This window comes from Colias croceus, chromosome 2 (genome assembly GCF_905220415.1).
Source record: "Colias croceus chromosome 2, ilColCroc2.1".
NCBI lineage: Eukaryota > Metazoa > Arthropoda > Insecta > Lepidoptera > Pieridae > Colias > Colias croceus.
Genome location: NC_059538.1, coordinates 10,516,330 through 10,533,300, shown reverse-complemented (window position 1 = coordinate 10,533,300; position 16,971 = coordinate 10,516,330). Strand labels below are relative to the sequence as shown.

General features: G+C 31.5%; 1 protein-coding gene across 2 annotated transcripts in view; it reads left to right on the top strand.

The window, feature by feature from the left end:
• LOC123700279 (acetylcholinesterase-like) overlaps nucleotides 1-16,971 on the top strand; it is a 40,357-nt gene that overhangs the window by 10,875 nt on the left and 12,511 nt on the right. Inside the window, exon 2 of one of the 2 annotated variants that reach the window (XM_045647456.1) lies at nucleotides 14,089-14,169. The exons of the other annotated variant lie outside the window; for it this stretch is intronic. The gene's annotated coding sequence lies outside the window, so the exon portion shown is untranslated. The remainder of the gene's footprint in view (nucleotides 1-14,088; nucleotides 14,170-16,971) is intronic. 2 annotated transcript variants of the gene reach the window in all.

Genomic DNA, 16,971 nt, shown 5'->3' with positions numbered 1-16,971 from the left:
AGTGTTATATCTCCGATTTTCACGTAACAGCCAGTCTCGTCTAACGTCAATAAATAGGTACCATGAAGGAATTCTTGGGTTACCTCGTTTTCACAGACCTTGGTAAGTACTGTTTCCACATTTACGTATAGTATCCATCTATTTGGCAGAACATTGTCGATTTTCACGTCATCTATGGAAATGGGAATCGGCTGACAACTGGAAACATTTGTAGATAGCCGCAAAAGATCAGCTAAACAATCGTCTTTATATAATGTTGATGTCAGTATTTCCGGGCATAGGAACCGGTCTTCATCTATTTCTTTGCATGGTTGTGAAAGTGGCATGGTTTTCAACCCCTTCACAAGGACATATGGGTATTTGGGTAGGATAAGGGAAGTCTGACCTTTTTCTTCGTTAAATATAGGTAAAGGTATTATTTTAAAATATGAATAAATGTCGTCAGTAATTAATGGAATAGTCATTACGAATTTTATTTGACTTTGTTTTACATAAGTTTGTACTTCTATTAATTGTTCAATTTTAAGAACATTATCTAAATTTACTGGAAATGGCAACTTAGAGCTAGTTTCAATGTTTTTTAATAAAAGTAATAATTCCTTAGTATCTACAACGGATTGGTGTAAAAGTTTAATTTTACTAAAAGCTACAGCAGTTTCTATTTCACTTAATCTAACGTAAAGAGACATAAAATTATGTAAGAATGCAGAATATGTATGTATAATTTCATTAGTCCTTTGATGTAAATTTGTGTCATTTAAAAGCGAATCAATTACATTTAGCTTATTCTGGATTGCAATGAAATTGTTATTAGATATTTCAGCTACATTTAATAACGAATCAACCATCTCGGTAACTATTGTCATCTTATGTATTATAGAGTCTTGTTTAGTCTTTAATTTATCAATAGTGTTTTCAAATTTTATAGCATCTTCGTTGTCGAGGTTACCGGTGATAATTTTTATAACTGAACCAAGTGGATTTAATAAACCACGTTTAGATCTAGAAGACGGAATTAATTGTTCAAATTTATCGATAGTATAATTCATATGATAATCTGTTTGCAATTCGGTTATAATAAAATCGGAACCTAACGCCTTTATATCAATACAACTATGAACCTGATTCCTAAATGATAGATAACTATTTATATTAAATTCTAAATCTTCATATATTAACTTTAAATCTAAAACCTTAATAACTCTCCATGTGTCATTGCTGACGACTGCATAGCCTTCACGGAGAGGTAGTATTCCGGGGTTCCGTTTAATCTGGTGCAGTTGAAGACCCTGGTTTTGGATCACGTGGATCGCCAAAATTAGTAACCTGTGGAGGACGCTTAATGTTTTTAATGGGAACTTTAGTTTCACGATTGTGCGTCGTTACTGGCACAATATTTTTATGGATCGGTCCCGTGACTATCGCTTTCTGATACCTAGGCTTATCTATAGCACATCTCGTGTTAACTCCTTTAATGTAAACTGAATCTCCTATGTCTATGTTAAAATTATTTTCACCGCCATGCTTATCCTTAATAACCTGTTTCTTATGAATAATTTTGTCTTTAAGATATTTGTTTAAAAATTTTGTATGTTTGTGGTGATCTTTTACAATTTGTTGAGTTAATTGTTTATTACAATCTACAGCTTCATCTAGAATCAGTATGCCTTCCGTATCAAGATCGCGAGCTGAGTGAACCGTATCTGTATTTTTGCTATTATTGCTAGACGCGGTCAAGGTGCTGCTTTCCGCGGTTATTGTACTACTATCAAGTGACGGAATCGAATATGGGGACCTCGGGCAATTATTTTTAGTAATAGGCACTGTTCGGTCTGAATCAGACGAAATTGTATTCGGCGTCAGGGGTCGCGGGTCACATGTTCCAGCCTGATCGTTACTAACTTTTACTATTTCGTCTGTTGCATCGGTTAAGTGTTTTTGAAGATTTCGCTCCTTTTCATCTACATTAACTTTCATTGACACGTCAACTATTGCTGCTGGCATACGAACGCTTTCACGAAAAGTCTGAAAATCTAATATAGAGTCACCGTTCTGAAAGTTAGTTGGAATTGATACTCTAGTTTCTGATCGAGGCTCTAAGGTGATTTTTAACGGAGGGTTATAAATAATCGGTATTTTGGCGTTAAATGTTTCTAAAACTTGGTGTTTCATATCGATATTTGCATCTAGGTTCTTAAGTAAATCAGATCCGATTAATCCATCATACTTACTGTCTACATTGTATACATAAAATTTGTGGGAAAGTGAGCTTCTAAAAGTTTTTAATAACGGAATTACTATAACCTCATCATGAGTGCTTTGCGCATGGGTACTAACAACTGTAAATTGTTCATACTGTTTATGGTCTCTAAAATATTCTTCTGCTTTGGCCGGACTTATAAAAGAACGACTGCTTCCTGTATCTATGAGAAACTTTGCTTTTATTTCGGGAACTATAATATGTGGTAATTTTAAGATGCTGTCACAATAATTTAAATTAATTATTTCACCGTCTCGTCGGAGGCCGGTAACGGAAAATTTTCGTTGTTGTCATTAAAATTACTTTCAGTTACTTCCGGATCGGTATATTCGTATAACTCGTTCGCGGCTTCTTCGTTATAATCTAAGGTTGAGTTATCGTAATTTTCATAATTTGGCTCATCGCAGTAGTACAGATTATGAGTTACGTTTTGCCTCATAGGTGCCGTACGCATTGATACATCGCTATTTAAGCCGGGGTTCGGTGCCTGGGCATGTTGTATGCCAAATTTAAAACGAGGTTGGGCTGTTTGTTGATTTGGGATTCCAAATTTATAACCGGAATTTTGAAAAGGTCGCAATTGGTGGTTATTATTAGATTGTGTGCCAAATTTATAGCCTTGGGCTTGTGGTGTTTGCCTTAACTGTTGAATAAAATTTGGTCGAGGTGGTTGCATTAAATTTGGTCGAGGTTGTTGAGCGAAATTCGGTCTATAACCAATTGGCTGTTGAGGACTGCCGTATTTAAAGTTTTGATTTAAAGGCATCGTACTGAAATTAGGTTTTAATGGATTTTGGAAAGTGTTTTGAGTTATAGGTTTTGGCTTACTAATCTTTGCGTTATATTGTTGTATAAAATTTACTTCTTCTGTAACTACGCTAAGTGCATTTTCTAAGTTTGTACAACCCCTTAATCTAACAATCCGGATCATGTCCTCCGGGAGGTTGTACAGAAAAACATTTAACGCAGTATTATTGTATATGATCATCTTCGCGGCTTTAACTCCTTCATCCGTGAGGCGGTTTACTTTTGAAAATAGGGAGCTTTTAACATTTTGTATTCTGTGGCAAAACTGTATGTAACTTTCACCTTGTTTTATTTTTAACCCTTCTAATTCTAGTGCGATACATTCTTCCGATCGCGGGTCTCCGAAATGTTGGGTAAGTATTTCCTTTAATTCAGTCCATGAAGTTATATTTTGGTAATCACTAAGCAGTGAAGCTGCCTTACCGATAAGCCTACTCGTTATGGCATGATATACATATAAGTTTTGTGCGTTATTGTTCGCATCTTGGAATGATCTTATAATGTATTCGCTTTTATTGATAAATAGGTTTAACAGTTTTTCATCTCCATCAAATTTGGGGATGATACATAGTATTTCTCTTGGTATGAGTTTAATCTCTTCCATTTTGGTTCTTTTAGTTAGTTTTAGCGATTAAAACTCTAAATATAATAAAGATAACACTATTTTTTACTAATAACTAACACTTAAAATTAAACACTAAAAATTACGACTTATCACGATAATTGTAACGAACAAAATCAAATAATCGTAATGATTAGGCCGACTATTTTGGGTCGGGGATTTCGTGAAAACAGGGAATGTGAAAAACAGGAGTGAAGAGGTTTACTCACAGACTGCTCGCTCCCATGTCCTTCACTTATGATCCTGGATGCTCGTCCTTGAGGTCACAGTACGCGTTTCACTTCAGCGATTGAGTTTTACGCGTACGCGTCGCGGGAGAGTTATTTATTTGGTTCGAGGATACTCGTACAAGCACCGCACTATCACAGATCCTTTTATAGGCTATAGTGTTAGCTCGGCAGCAGGATATTATCGAGTATCCTACCGGCTGCGCCACTCAAATTTCGACGGACCGAAGGACGTTTTTTAAAAAGACAAGATTTAATTTAAACGTCTTTAATATGTGCTCTCTACATCCAGAATGAAAACTTAAACTATAAACTTATCGTTAAACAAAAATGCAACGCTGCAATCTATGTTCTAAGAAATACAAAATGCATTAAGGCGATGCAGGGTGGCCGTAGTTATGCTGCGTTAACAAATACGATATCACATGCATGTACTGCGGGTTGCCCCGACATAACTACCTAGTTACATTAATTATTATAAATAATTTTTTATATTATTTATTTTATTTCTTAATGTTGAAAATGCGCTTGTTAATCTACAACAGGATTTTGATCGTATAAATAAATGGTGCCACGATAATGGTCTTGTTCTTAATGCAGATAAAACCAAATTAGTACATATTCGCTCTCCGTACAATAAAACATTGTTCGATGCAAACAATGTAATAGTAGCTCATAATCATTATTGTTTGCATCAACATAATGTGCGTAATTGTAACTGTCCTAAAATCGAAACTGTAAGTAGTCACACGTATCTGGGACTTATAATTGACAGTAAGTTTAACTGGCAGCCACATATCAACTCTGTTTGTGATCGACTCCGAGCTATTCTAGCTAATATAAAAATTATTAAAAATAAAATGCCTTTCAAAATTTTGCTAATGCTATAATATAACGCCCTAGTTAATAATGTTATAAGCTACGGTATAAGTAACTACGCCCGAACCTTTAAAAGCTATTTGAAGAACATTGAATCACTACAACTAAGAATATTAAAACAAATAGTATCTCCTAAGATAAAAACATTATGTAAAAATAATAATGAAAATCTCTTTCACCATTGTAAAGTTTTGCCGGTAGAATCTTTGTTCCATTACACTATATTAAAAGAACAATTCTTTAACTTTGACCTGCAGAAAAAACTTGATAGCGTAATCATTACCCGTCAACAAACCAACCAACGCTTAATCATTCCAAAAATAACTAACATTTACGGTAAAAGAACAACTCGTTATTTAGTTCCTCAATTATTAAATAATCTTGATTTGAACTTTAAAAAAACCATAAATAATAATAATGTTAAATCTTTTGTAAACAACCTGTATAATGTGGCATAATTTTTGTATCTAACTTGTCGCGAGCATTGAATTTTGTCGTGAATGGATTGCTTTGCATGCCGGACAAATCTTCGTGGTTTTTGGCATGTTCAATTATAATGTATTTTTCTTTTATTGATAAATAAATTAAAAATAAAAAAATAAATAAAATATATTAGATTGCAAACATGTTATTAAATTGAATTATTTCATGCGAAATGCGAAATGAATTGTGAATTTGTCAGTTTCAACTGTATGAGACAGGCGAACAGGCATCAACGCATCACCATAATGTAATTGACATAACAATGAGCATGATGTTATTATCTGTGCGGAATACGATTAATGTGCTGTGTGTGATGAAAATTGCTTTATCTGTATTTCAAAAACATTGGCGCGAAAAACATAATATATGGAATGTAATTGTAGTTTCCTTTAACCTGTATTACCCATGTATTACCTGTATTATTTTTTGTTTTTGTATGAATTTTCTGTTGATTATAAATTGGGAACTTTTGGATGGATTGATATTTCTACAGTCAAAAATACATACGTTTATAGTTTGGTAACTTAAACAAAAACCGTACCTAGAAACTAATATTTAAGTTTAGTACCTATTATTTTGTGATTGAGATCGTTATTGTAAAACAAATTATATATTATAATCCAAATCAAACACATTGCTTTTTCTTATATTTTATAAGATATAATAAAAATGCAATATTTAAGTGGCTCTTTATTAAGTTAAGTAGTCGCGACCCTCTCGAGTCGCTGTAAGTGGCTTGCTCTTAGTTTGGAAACAATTGTGAATGGGCCGTATATATATCATAAATTTATTAAAATAATATTATAATAGCTTAAAAATTATAAGAATTTAATTAAGTACAAGTATAATAATATTATATAACATAGTTATGTAGTCGTAATTTTTAATGTACAGTACCTTTTTACGTAAAAGTGACTAACTTGGCAAATACGCAGACCAATACCTACTAAAATTTGTACTAAGCCTTTGAGGAATTAGGAATTTTAATTTCGTACTTTGTAAAAGCTGAAAATGTATACTTACCGATAATTAATCTTTCTCCGTTTTTCGTTTCGTTCATTATTTTATGCATAAAATTCATAACAATATCGTGAAGATTTAATTTAAATAGATGGTTGGTTTTTCTTTTTTTCTTATCCATACTAATATTATAAATACGAAAGTAACTCTGTCTGTCTGCTACTCAATCACGCCTTAACTACTGAACCAATTTGCATGAAAGGAGAATGCCCATGAAAGTATGGACCACAGTATAGTGTTGCATCAATGCCAGAGTGGTTTTGAAGGGTTCTTCGATATTCAAAAGATCTTTACCAATTGATTTTTTGTGATAAAAACAGGGGTTTTCAAGATATTGAGAAAAATGTGAATTAACCTCAAAACTTAAATAAACCCGATTAAGTTAGGTTTATGTGTGATTTAGGTAGTATTTTATCGTCTGAAGGTTATTTTTCGTTTAACATATTTAATCTATGCATAGAGCTTATGCTTTCAGACAAAGTCTACCTGTTCATCGGCTAGTGTAGGTAGGCACCAGAAATCTTCCGGGACGGATTTCAAGAAAACCTAAATATTCGGTTTACATATTGTTGTTGTTGTTTGATTCATTTTTTCACTACATATTCGAAGAAAGAAACAAATAAGAAATAACTGGTTACCTACCAAGCTATGTCATAATAATATTTTTTTATATATATTTATATTAATTTACTTCACTATATATGATAAAACAACCTTACAGAGTGATTTTGATTTTTTTGTAATTCAATGAAAACAATAATCGATATTAATACATTTAGCTATTTACCATAGTAAATGTCATAATAGTTACCGCTTGGTTACCGTGGTAACCGGTAATGGATACTAAATCTATGGTAACGGATGTAATCAATTACATGTCTTATTAGATTTTACAAAACATTCCCTGATCAAAATATATTTTCCGATAGTAAGAAGGCCTCTAAATTGCCGAGATTTTTTTTAATAGTATTTTTATCTTGATGCATGAGAAAAACCTGTAAGTACCAAAAATGTAAACGGTAATGGACACTAAATCTATAATAACGGATCTAAACAATTACATGTCTTATTAGATTTTACAAAACATTCCCTGTTCAAAATATATTTTCCGATGGTCAGAAGGCCTCTAAATTGAAGAGATTTTTTTAATAGTATTGTTGTCTTGATGCATGAGAAAAACCAGTACCAAAAATGGGCATTCTCCTTTGGTTTAGAGATATTTTGATACCCGAGAAAGGACATAGGCTTCTTTTTACCCCAGGAAATAGGATAGGTTTTATCCCGGAAATCCCACGGGAACGGGAACTATGCGGGTTTTTCTTTGACTGCGCGGGCGAAGCTGCGGGTGGAAAGATAGTTTATTATATGTTGCGGTCTATCCCGATTGGCAATACTGTCACAAATTATTCATTAAAATAATATGTATTATTACTTATTTATATTTATGAGCAAGTTCCCTAATATTGAATCTGAAAAATGATAAATTATCACATCTTTAATGACCATAGATAACAAAATTACCTTGCCAGTATTCAATATTGAATCTATAACATTTAATAATAATATTAAGAATGAAGTAGGTAATGTAATCGGAAATTGGCCCGCGCTCCGATTCGTCCCTTAATGGAGGCGAATTGGGTTATCGTATCGGCCTGACTTTTTTCAATAATGGCGGTTTTTAATGATATTAAATGGTTCGCTTTATTCCGTTTGGCATTTGTTTTGTATGAATATTATTGGAAAAATTATTTCTTAATGGTCTTTGTAACGAAGTTATAAAATTATTAAATTTACTAGGATGAGGTCCTATCATTGTCAATCGACTTAAAAAAAGATGATGTTCTCAACGGTATATGTTTTGGGTTTGCTATACAAGAACACTTGATTGGGTGAACCAATTTTGATAATTTATTTTGCATTTGAAATCTGAAACCATCATGGGTTTCGGTTATGCAAAAAATATTATTTACAATATATGCGTTGTTAAAACAATAAAGCATAATAAAATAAGTAGGGATAGCTAAATTTGTAGGTAGAGGTTGCCAGGAAAAGTTATTATTTACATTTTTATATCTATAATCTGTTTTATTCCATTAGGTACGAATAAACTAGATTAGACAAAAGATTAATATAAACAGTTTGTTTGGAAAACATAATTCCAATATTGTGTGCCGTATCTTTTGTTTACATTATCGCTGTAATTTCTAATCTTGATACTGCTTTGTATATTCGTTTAATAGTGAAAATAATGGGTTCTAATATTTACATGTTTATTTTATTAATATTAAGGTTCAGAATGTCACGATTCTTATTGCATACTAGCTGTAGCTGTGCCCCGCGGTTTTACTCGCATTGCTCAGCTCCTATTGGCAAGCATGATGCTTTATAGCCTGTCTCGATAAGTGGTCTATCTAACAGTGAAATAATTTATCAATTCAAACTCGAGGTTCCTGAGATCATGGCGTTCAAGCAAGCAAACAAACAAATTCTTTAGCTTTATAATATTAGTATAGATGAGACAACCTTATTTAGTCGAAGCTTATTTTAACATAATATATTTTTTATATCACCACAGATAATATTTATATTGTAAATCTGAAATATATGAAAGTAAAAGATTCTCAATGTTCAGTGTTGCTTAAATGAAGTTAAATGTGTTTCCAAGTACGGAAATGTGCGATATTTTATAAATAATGCATTAAATGTAATATTGGTTTGAATTGAATGAATTTATAGTGGACAGTCTCATGTTATTTTAATTGTATGTGAATCGTAATGGTCGTATGTCCAATGAATGTGTTAATGTTGAGTTGCAAATGGTAATAAAGGATTTAATTGATGTGTTACCGTAAATTACAATTTAGCGATTATGTCCGTGGAAATATGGTGAAAAAAATGAAGTCATTCCTTTAATATCTGCATATTTCTCAAACGCGCAATACGTCTAGGAATCGGACGTAAAATATTTTTTTTACTATAATACTAAGGCTAACTTAGGGCTAACTAAAATCTACATTGATTGTTTTCTGTATTACATACTTATTATATACTTTCTTCCGTGTTTCGTACCCTTAAAAACTGATCATATGTTTATTTTAAAATATTCGTTTATAAAACGTCTAGCCTAGTATGAATGAAACTTTTAAAAGCTATTATTTTAGACACTGAAAATTTCGTTGATATTATTTTAAATGTCCATTTCGAATACCAAAAAATAAAAGGAATAGGTACCTCAAAACAAAAGAAAGAGATCGGTAGGATATTTATTATTTAGATAACGGTCTGACAATGGAAAATCAACCTTAAAAACAAGCGCTTGAAAACCCTTTTGGATGATTGAGAAATAGTCCTTTTTTATTATTGATGATAAAAGGATTAGGTATAATATGAATTGCATTATTTGTATGTATTTGTTTTTATTATACCTATGTATTAGTTAGACCACAGATAATATAATAGGTACTATGTTATACTATATCAGGAGTTTGTACTTCCAAATGTTTATAAGAATTATACCTTTTCCTTTTTGATTCGTTGGATGTGCTTACTTTGCATTGATTTGAACAGATTTAGGTTTGGGTTTAATTGTTTCAGTTGTATTTTGTTTTTTGTACAATAATTAAAGATTATCTGGATACATTTGAAATTATCTATCTCTTGAACTAACATTATGTTGCTAAAATTATGTTTAATATACAGATCAGTATAGTAATAATTTTCTCATCTGTTATTATTTTATTGCTAACTTCATGTTTAATGTAAAGTTAAGTAAAGTACTTTTGATAGTAATATGTAAAGTTATTTATTTTTTAATTTAATGTTAATCCAGCTTTTAACTGCATCACTAATTACATACGTAAATAAACTACTTACTTCTCTTTTATCTACAGAAGGTTAGTGCGGTGTTCCTCTAAATTTTTCCTCACGGTACCCCAAAAAGACGCGATGTAAATAGGGTGTGTCACGTAAAATCAATATCAACCCATATGGGAGATGTGATTGTTACCTGTATAATATAAAGGGCTTTTACCTCTCGTGTATTTTTTATTTTTTTTTTATCATTGCGAAAGTGTTGTACTTGATAAGTTTTAGAAGGTTTAATTGGTTTAATGTTAATTAGTCTTTTGTTGTCGTTTGGAGCTCAAAGTGTGTTAAATGTTGTTTATTTGAAGCGATTATTTTATTGATAAAAGTAAAAATTGAGATAAATAATTCAAAGAAATTAGTAAACCTAAAACCAACAAAATAAAAAAGTTTTTAACATATAAATTAAAAAATAAATTAGCGTACCTACCTACGTTATTAAATTAATATTTTGATACAGAAATCAACCCCGCATTAATCGTTTTTAGCCTAAAATTTTCACTTTCACATAGTTTTAATATCCATTAGTCGTAGTAAATTCCCATAGCAACCAAGCTCTTCACTTTCCCGTAGTTTATTAATAAATTAAAACTCTCCGAACTAAAAGGTAATTAAATCAGCTCAAATTAATATAAATTTACGGAGGGTCGCAGGTGCAATATGTTTAAGTTGCACATACACATGCATCGAATTAATATTTACAGTGCCTTTTTATTTATGCCATTGCAGTGTCGAAAATTTTAATCATTATTCATGTATTTACTTTGCTCGTGTTTCGGTTATTTAGTGCTGAGCTATTTTCTCAATACATATAGTGTTTGTTTCATTTAAAGATTCTCTTTAGTATAAAATTAAAAGCTACTGCAATTAAGGTCTTGTTGAAACGCATTGTTTTACTCAGTATTTTAGGTCGTTGTTTCATATAATCAAAATACTGCTCTTACCAAATAGAAAGTGGTAAGAAAACAGTTTTATTTTGTGCTGACAATAGTCTTTTGTGTCCACGAATTACGAAAGATAAATGTATAAATTGCTATGAAAGGAATGACAGGCGTGCCTCTTTCATCATTTGGCCATTTAGAAGAACGACTTGTTAAAAATTCGCCTTAATAACTGTCTCAAAAAATCAATACTAAGGCTGTATTTACATGACAGATACGACTGACTTCTAGCCTTGACTTCGAGACATCGTTATGCATATGTGTAATTTATTCATGGGAATCGTGGTTTATGTGAAAATTGTCGTCTTTGCTGGAAGGTCGTCTGTGTTGCAAGGACAGTTGAAATAAGGGGCATTATTATCAGTCTAGGGTATATATTATGTGGCAAAGAAGCAGTTGTTTATAAGGTTAAGATTTTTAACAAATGGTTCCTATATAGAAGTATTCTGTTAAATAATATGTACTTATATGCTAGAAATTAATAGGTAGGTAAAGTCTCATGATTCAGGTATTTTTGTCAAAAAAAATCCTTTCGTTAAAGCGCAGAATATTAACAGCTTTTCCTATTGTTGTTTTAAAGATGTAGTAGTTTATACTAAAATTCTTCTCTTATATCCATTGCGAATGTGTTTGAATGAATTTGTCATGAAATCTATTTGACAAGTTGTACGTGTATTTGCAACAATTACCTCCAAGAAACACTTTACCTTCAATTATTTTGTTTTAACCTCATTAAGAAATGTTTGAAATATACAAATGTTCATTATCAATCGAAATAAATATAACAAAAGATTAACGCGAATCCGCGCAGCATAGATAATGTAAATATTGTAAAACATATCTCCATCAAATGTTACAGCGAAAATACATTCGCAGTAACTAGAAACTCGAGTTGCCGGGTAAATAGGCATGAAAAATAAATACGTACTTTACCCCGGACGAAATAATTTCCCCAAGTGCCCTCAAGCTAGTTTCCGGAAAAAAGAAAGTTCGTAGAAACTCGGGGTTTTTTTGCCGACGGTACTAGTTCAGTTTAGTTTAGCTGAGAGCTCTTTACAAGCTGGACAAATTGCTCATGAGAGGCTTGTATAGGAATGGGTATTTGGTTATGTTTCCCTGGCGATACTGTCGATAAATAGCCGGTAATAACTGGGTCAATTAGGGATTAAAAGTTGGCTTCAATGTACATCGTTTTGGTAGAGTAATTCAAATTAAATCCCTTAATTGGAAATATTTTTAATAAGAGCATTTCTATGATAAATGTAATGAAAGTGCTGATTTATTACTTATTTTCCGAATCAAGCACGCTTTTACTAAAGTATGTAATGGCATTTGCCAAACTGAATGAATAAATTCCAAATAGGATTGGAAGCTGTAGTAATATTGAATGGTTTTTACGTTACATAGCGTAAACCTTATAATTATGAATTAAGCAGAGATTAATAGTTTAATTCAAAACTACTACACATTTCCTTAAAAAGAACATCTGTATACCTCATATAAAACATGTAATGTATCGAATAACATATCAAAACTGAACTCATACATTAAATTCGTAAACTAATAAATACTTTGCAATTTAAACGGAATGTTTTCTCGGAATGTAAACTGGGATCTTTTATTTAATTTACATAAAAGCACCGTCTTTAGATTTAAATCTTTTCGTCTTATTTTCTAAAGCTGCAGGTTTTATGTGCTATGACCCGCTGACGTTCTTATTAAGTGCATTGAAATACGGGGTTTATAGTCGATTGTTTATGATTGATTTTAATGTATTGTGTTAAGAATGGATTAATAACAAACGTGGTCAAGGAAATAAGGTAAATGTAAACATAATTGACTTCTATTTTCGTTGATAATATCTAGGATTTTTGTAAACAAAATATAATAATAATAAATACACTTTATTTAGCACAAAATAAAAAACAGACATTAAAACAAAATAAAAAGACAATATTATAATGTTAAGCCAAACAGGCGGCCTTATCGCTGCTGAGCGAAATATGAATAGTTCAGCTAGAAATGGTGGTTTAAAAAGAATTCAGTACGGGTCAGTTTTTAGATATTTTTATGTAGGTATCTCGATTAGCACTCACCCAAACTGGCTGTTTTTTGTAAATATTGTACCATTACTGTTCACTCGAAATGTCCTTTTTGAATGTAATTTATTTTACATTTTTATGTATAAATGTTTGTAGCATGACATATTTTATACATCATCATAAAATGCTAAACGTTTAAGCTAGAAAAAAATAACTTGGTAAACAATTTTGTTCAATACTTAAAGATGTGAATATTCAACCAGAAAATGTAACCCACATCTTGTAACCCATTTAAAGGATAATTAAACGTTAGTATATTAAGTGGAGTAATTACCGATCTAATCAACACATAGGCCAATGCCCTAGATTCCCGTAATCAGCTGATTGCATAGCCGCAAGGGATATTGAAGACGTTTTGAGGTAGTCATTGGTCATTGGTATATGTTTTATACGTAGACTGATTAAAACTATGTACAGTGTACACAATTCAATAATTTTATTTTATTTATATCAGGCAGAATTACCTATATATATTTTTAGTAGTAGGTACTTATTCTCGTGTTAATAAACTACTTATTATTACACTTTATTAAAATAATGCGTGTCATGTAAACAATGTTGATTGAAGAAAATTAATAGCGGTTTCTTTTTAAATTTGGAACGAATGGTTCCAGAGCTCATTTGTTTTTTTTTTCATTTTGTTACCAGCCAGCAACTTACTTAAAAATAATAAAATTAATACAATTCTCTTTAGAATTCGTATACTTTTTATATTTTTCTGTAATGCAATATGCAGTGTTTATGTTAAAATTACTTTACATATACTACGTATATATTATCTTTTCTTATACAAAACTACATTCGAGCAATACAAGAGAACGAATGCATTATTCATCCCCTGGCCGTCGTTTATAAATAAATAAAACGAAGTTTATCTTTTCAGACAGTGGAGATAAGTATGTGAAGAAGCTTGGTCGCGCATGTGTCAAGAACTTCTGTCATGGCGTTTCGGAGATAGTGCCAGGTAAAATTTGGACGATTTTTTTAATAAATGAAAGATTTTTGAGCACTATAAATTGAGAGTGACTTATATAGGGCCCTTTGGAGCATCTCAATTTAAGCTTTTAAAGCTTTCTTATTTATTTAACACTTTTAGAATAGATAATGTCATTAAAACGAAAATAAAATAACAATACTGATACAGCATCATAATGGAGTGGCCTTATCACTTAAGAGTGATCTCTACCAGGTGACCCCTTGGCTCTTGGATTTTATCTATCCCTAAACTAACCTTTTTTGTTTAAAATGTTAATCATCATTTGGATCGGCTCAATTTGATTTACTGGTATTGATTTTGTAAATAAACTTTTATATATGAGGTTTGAATACATTACAGATCATAACAGAAATGAAATTAAGACCTTTTATATACCTTTACTTCTTGTAAAAATATATCTACACAATAGGTATGCGTTTTATCTTTTAATTCTAATTCATTATTTAAAAAATCAAAATCAAAAGGAACCTTACATATTGTTCCTATATATACTCGATATTTCTAATAGTCAATCGAGTAGATATCGTCAAAACTCAAAACCACACACCGTCACAGATCCTCACCTCAATGATCATGCATGAACGAACGCTAGATTTTAAAACGGAAAACTGATGAATATTCATTCATTCACATTTTCTTTATTTACGTACGAATTCGTTACCTGCAATTTCATCGATATTCATAGCGAATAAGAGTTGCCCTATTTATCATACCTTTTATCGATAAATATTCGATACAAAATCAAATCACAGCAGTTATACATTATATAAGGTGAAGCATGGCACAATCGCGTCGGGGTTGTGAGAAAAATATAATTACGTCATTTGTATGTGCGGGCACGCGCCCGGGCGTGAGTAGACTGCGAAGTGAGCTAGTGATGTATCGACACATCGATAATTTGACTGACGTTCGCGGAATACGATGAGCTCTGATTTAGCATAGATTTTTTTGTAGACTTGATACGTAATGTCGACGGATTTTTGGGCATTGGGATTTTTATAAGTTGGTTTCTGATATGATTGTCGTTGTTAAAAGATTTGTAATAGAAATATATAGAAAAATTAGATAATTTATTTCATTAGTTTTAATTTAAAATAAATGAACTACGTTTAACGGTAACTATTAAAAGGCGTTATACAATAATTTTTATGGGACAGATTTATGTGATGATTCATTAATTAAGACTCGAAAATATATAATTAGAGAATACCTACTCTTATTATAGACTAGATTTCCGCCCGCGGCTTCGCCCGCGTTTGCAAAGGAAAACCCGCATAGTTCCCGATCCCGTGGGATTTCCGGAATAAAAACTATCCTATGTGTTAATCCAAGTTACCCTCTATATGTGTGCTAAATTTCATTGTAATCGGTTCAGTAGTTTTTACGTGAAAGAGTAACAAACACCCATTCATCCATACATCCATACTTACAAACTTTCGCCTTTAAAATATATATTAAGTTTTCCTTACTTTTGAGTTTACTCAAAAATAAAGAAAATTAAATATTGTAATACATGTTAATACAGATTAATAGTTTCAAAACATTCAAAACTCATTTGCCTATTTCTACGAAAGTTCAATCAAGTGACACCAAACGTCGACTATCGATAAAACGTCACTACTTGCTCTGGATAAAGTTTTGCTCTTTAAGTAGTACGTGACCGTATAAAAAGCTAAAGTGGAAAGTCACGGTCGGTACAAAAATTAACTGGTAATTATAAGGAGCAGTTAATACAGTTTGTAATAAAATTGGGACTAGGAATTTTAAGCTTTCGTGTACTTTGAATATAAGTTTAAAGGTTGCCCAGTATTTATGATATATTAATTTTCGGCCACGGCTTCGTGCGCACTTCACGTTTAATAAATCAAATGTTTTTTTAGTAAATAGCGTATTTTTGTCAAGTGTCATGAAAAAAGAAATTATTCAATGTTCTAGGCGCAAAAACGTTTAATCAGGCATTCAGAGCTACATTCCCGTTTATAACATTATTAAATGCATTAAGTAATTTTATTTAATGCAATAAAATAATCAAAAAATCATGAAAACAAACAAATTAAACGTATATCGGCTACAAAACTTCTACGCCGTAGCACTGCTACGAGTTCTCGTAAACAGGCCTAGAAATGAAAACAAATATATTTCCCAAGACGCAATCAGCAATTCCTTCGGCTTTACCTAATCAATATGTTGTCTTTCGTGTCAAGGGCGTATGTACCTTAGCCGGTAACCATAAGCCGTTGTATACGAAAAACAGCCGACTAAGCTATTCCATCTGAATTTAATCAAAATAACAATAACCTTCGTGATTAAAGGAGGTGAAATGCGTATTTCTTATTACATTTTCGTTTATATGTTGGGGATAAATTCGGGATGTTTAACTTTCCAAATTGTGATAATATTGTGGAGGTGAATATGCTCCAGTTTTATGGGGTATTATATTATTTGGTCCAGTACAGAGGCAGGATTGTGAGGCCTTGCTGTAATGCCTCAATGGCTATGAAGTTGTATTAATATTTACGTGTTTATCATTGCAAAGAAACTAGTTTTTTAGTTAACATAATATATTCTATATTTAATTAATATAAAACACATAAAGAATGAAAAACAAAACAAAATTTGTTTAGTATTCAATATTTTTTAAAAGAGATTAATATAATTATAATTCTTATAACTGTAGAAAATAGTTGCATTTTTAATGGAAAGGTTAACTATGAATAAAAGGTCCCCAATGAATAACCGTTTACGATGATAGCTAGTTTGTAATAATTT